A 4469-nucleotide genomic window follows, 5' to 3' on the forward strand; every position below is an offset into this window, starting at 1 on the left:
TTTGTGGTACCTTTGTCTGGTTTTGATATCAGGGTGATCGTGGCCTCATGGAATGAGTTGGGAGTGTTTCTTCCTCTAAAAGTTTTTGGAAGATTTTCAGAAGTATAGGTACTAACACTTCTCTAAATGTTTGGTAGAATTTGCCTGTGAAGCCATCTGGTCCTGGACTTTTGTTTGTTGGGAGTTTTAAAATCACAGTTTCAATTTCAGTACTTGTGATTGGTCTGTTCATATTTTCTATTTCTTCCTGGTTCAGTCTTTGAAGATTGTACCTTTCTAAGAATTTGTCCCTTTCTTCTAGGTTGTTCATTTTAGTGGCATATAGTTGCTTGGAGTAGTCTCTTGTGATCCTTTATATTTCTGTGGTGTTAGTTGTAACTTCATTTTCATTTCTAATTTTATTGATCTGAGTCTTCTCCCTTTTTTTCTTGATGAGTCTGGCTAAAATTTTATCAATTTTGTTTATCTTCTCAAAGAATCAGCTTTTAGTTTCATTGATCTTTTCTATTGTTAGTCTCTATTTCATTTATTTCTGCTCTGATCTTTATGATTTTTTTCCTTCTACTAACTTTGGGTTTTGTTTGTTCTTCTTTCTCTAGTTACTTTAGGTGTAAGTTTATGTTGTTTATTTGAGATTTTTCTTGTTTCACAAGGTAAGCTTGTGTCACTATAAACTGTCTCAGAACTGTTTTTGCTGCCTCCCACAGGTTTTGGATAGGCATGTTTTAAGTTATTTGTGCCTAGGTATTTTTTATTTTCCTCTTTAATTTCCTCAGTGATCCATTGATTGTTTAGTAGCATATTGTTTGTCCTCCACGTGTTTGTGTTTTTTGCAGGGTTTTTTTTCTTGTAGTTGATTTTTAATCTCATAGATTTGTGGTTAGAAAAGATGCTTGATCATATCAATTTTCTTAAATTTACCGAGACTTGTTTTGTAGCCCAGCATGTGATCTATCCTGGAGAATGTTCCATGTGCACTTGAAAAGAACGTGTATTCTGCTGCTTTCGGATGGAATGCTCTATAAATATCAATTAGGCCCATCTGTCTAATGTGTCATTTAAGGTCTGTGTTTCCATATTGATTTTTCTTTTTCTTTTTTAATTAATTAATTAATTAATTTATTTATTTATGGCTGTGTTGGGTCTTCTTTTCTGTGCGAGGGCTTTCTCTAGTTGTGGCAAGTGGGGGCCACTCCTCATCGCGGTGCACAGGCCTCTCACTATCGCGGCCTCTCTTGTTGCAGAGCACAAGCTCCAGACGCGCAGGCTCAGTAATTGTGGCTCACAGGCCTAGCTGCTCCACGGCACGTGGGATCCTCCCAGATCAGGGCTCGAACCCGTGTCCCCTCCATTGGCAGACGGACTTTCAACCACTGTGCCACCAGGGAAGTCCCCGTATTGATTTTCTGTCTGGATGATCTGTCCATTGATATAAGTGGGGTGTTCCCCACTATTATTGTGTTACTGTTGATTTCTCCTTTTGTGTCCATTAATATTTGCCTTATATATTGAGGTGCTCCTGTGTTGGGTGCACATTAATTTACAATGGTTATATCTTCTTCTTGGATTGATCCCTGATCATTACTTAGTGTCCTGCTTTGTCTTTTGTAACAGACTTTATTTTAAAATCTATTTTGTCTGACAGAACTATTGCTATTCCAGCTTTCTTTTGATTTCCGTTTCCATGGAATACCTTTTTCTATCCCCTCACTTTCAGTCTGTATGTGTCTCTAGGTCTGAAGTGGGTCTCTTGTAAACAGAATATATACGGGTGTTGTTTTTGTATCCATTCAGCCAGTTTATATCTTTTGGTTGGAGCATTTAATCTGTTTACACTTAAGGTAATTATTGATATGTTTGTTCTTATTTCCACTTTGTTAATTGTTTTGTTTTTGTAGGTATTTTTTCTTCCTTTCCTCTTCTGTTCTCTTCTCTTGTGATTTGATGACTATCTTTACTGTTATGTTTGGATTCCAATTTCTTTTGTGTGTGTATACCTATTATAGATTTTTGGTTTGCAGTTACCATGAGGTTTTCATATAGCACTCTATATATACATGATGGTTTTAAATTGTTGATCCCTTAATTTCAAATGCATTTCAAATATCCTGCATTTGTACTCTCCTCCTCTCACAATTACTGGTTTTGATATCATATTTGTGTGTGGATGATTTCCTACCTTTACTATATGTTTGCCTTTACCACTGAGTTTTCCCATTTCATAATTTTCTTGTTTCTAGTTGTGGCCTCTTCTGCCTAGAAAAGTTCCTTTAGCATTTGTTGTAAAGCTGGTTTGGTGGTACTGAATTCTTTTATCTATTGCTTGTCTGTAAAGCTTTTGACTGCTCTGTGAAATCTGAATGAGAGTCTTGGTGGGTGAAGTTTTCTTGGTTGTAGGTTTTTCCTTTTCATCACTTTAAGTATATCTTGCCACTCCCTTCCATCCTGCGCAGTTTCTGCTGAGAAATCAACTGATAACTTTATGGGGATTCACTTGTGTATTATTTGTTGCTTTTCTTTTGTTGCTTTTAATATTTCCTCTGTCTTTAATTTTTGCCATTTTGATTACTATGCTTCTTGGCATGTTCCTCCTTGAGTTCATTCTGTATGGGACTCTGAGCTTCCTGGACTTGAGTGACTGTTTCCTTTCCCATATTAGAGAAGTTTTTAGCTATTATCTCTTCAAATATTTTATCAGTCCCTTTTTCTCTCTCTTCTCCTTCTGGGACCCCTATAATGCAAATGTTGGTGTGCTTGATGTTGTCCTAGTGGTCTCTTAAACTGTCCTCATTTCTTTTTATTTTTTCTTTATTCTGTTCAACGGTAGTGGTTTCCACCATTCTGTCTTCCAGCTCACTTATCTGTTTCTCTGCCTCATTTATTCTGCTATTGATTCCTTCTAGTGTATTTTTCATCTCAGTTATTGTATTCTTCAACTCTGGTTCTTTACATTTTCTAACTCTGTGTTATAAACTTCTTTTAACTTCTCACTCTGTGCATCCATTCTTTTCCCAAGTTCCTGTTTCATCTTTATGATCATTACTCTGAACTCTTTCTTGGGCAGATTGCCTATCTCCACTTCAGTTAGTTGTTCTTCTGGGGTTTTATTTTGTTCCTTCATCTGGAACATATTCCTCCGCTGTCTCATTTTGTCTAAATTTCTGTGTTTGCAGACTCATTTCCACAGGCTGCTGGATTGTCATTTTCTTGATTCTGGTGTCTTCCCCCTGGTGGTTGAGGATAGTCTAGAGGCTTATGCAGGCTTCTTGGTGGGAGTGGCTGGTGCCTTCCCACTGGTGGGTGGACCTGTGTCTTGGCCCTCTGATGGGCAGTGCTTTGTCATGGGGTTTGTCTAGAGGAGTCTGTGGGCTCAGGAAGTGTTTAGGCAGCCTGTCTGATGTGTTCCAGCCCTGTTGTTTGCTTGGCCTGAGGAATTCCAGCACTGGAACCTACAGGCTGTTGAATGGGACCAGGTCTTGGTGCCAAAATGTCAGCCTCCAGGAGAGCACACACCAATGAATACTCCCTGTTTCATCTGCCACCAGTGTCCTTGTCCTCATAGTGAGCCCCAGCTTCCCCCAATCTCCCCAGGGGACCCTCCAAGACGAGCAAGTAGGTCTGGCCAGGCTCCTATAGAGTTGCTGCTTTTGTCCTGGGTCCCAGTGTGCATGAGACCTTGTGTGTGCCTGCCAAAAGTGAAGTCTCTATTTCCTGCAGTCCTGTGGAGCTCCTACAATCAAGCCCCACTGGCCTTCAAAGTCAAGTGCTCTGGGGGCTCCTCCTCCTGATGCCAGACTCCCAGGCTGGGGAGCCTAATGTGGGGCTTAGAACTCTCACTCCTGTTGAAGAACTTTTGCAATATAATTATTCTCCAGTCTGTGGGTCAGCCACCTGGGGGGGTGGGAGCATGGAATTTGATTATATCATGAGTTTGCCCCTCCTAACATCTTGTGGTGGTTTCTTCTTTATGTCTTTGGATGTAGAATATCTGTTTTGGTAGGTTTCAGTCTTTTCTAATCAATGGTTTTTCAGCAGTTAGTTGTGATTTTGGTGTGCTTGTGAGAGGAGGTGAGCTCAGTCCTTCTACTCTGCCATCCTGTCCAGGAACTCCAGTCACTTTAAAAAAATCTACAGTGGCTTTTGAAGGACTCTATAGCTATTTTGTGAAGAAGTGGGGAAGAATGATGAAATCCTTTATGTGCAAGCATTTGTGCTATTACCTCAGGGAAAATAAGAAAAGAAAGGGAATGAGAGTGAGGATATGTTTCTTCAAACTTGAACTCCTCCAGCTGAGCTAGCTGTCCCAGCCATTCTGGCTGTCATGCCAGTATATCCACCCCTTCTACCACCTTCCATTCTTTTCCAGCCCCAATTCCTGACATGGGGCCTCAGGACTGTTCCTCCTTATAGGAATCAATTAGGAAATCTCTGTTAGTTTCTGGGGCACAGGGACTTGGTCTGGTATCACC

The sequence above is a fragment of the Balaenoptera physalus genome (genome assembly GCF_965194825.1).
Source record: "Balaenoptera physalus genome assembly, chromosome: 8".
Lineage (NCBI taxonomy): Eukaryota > Metazoa > Chordata > Mammalia > Artiodactyla > Balaenopteridae > Balaenoptera > Balaenoptera physalus.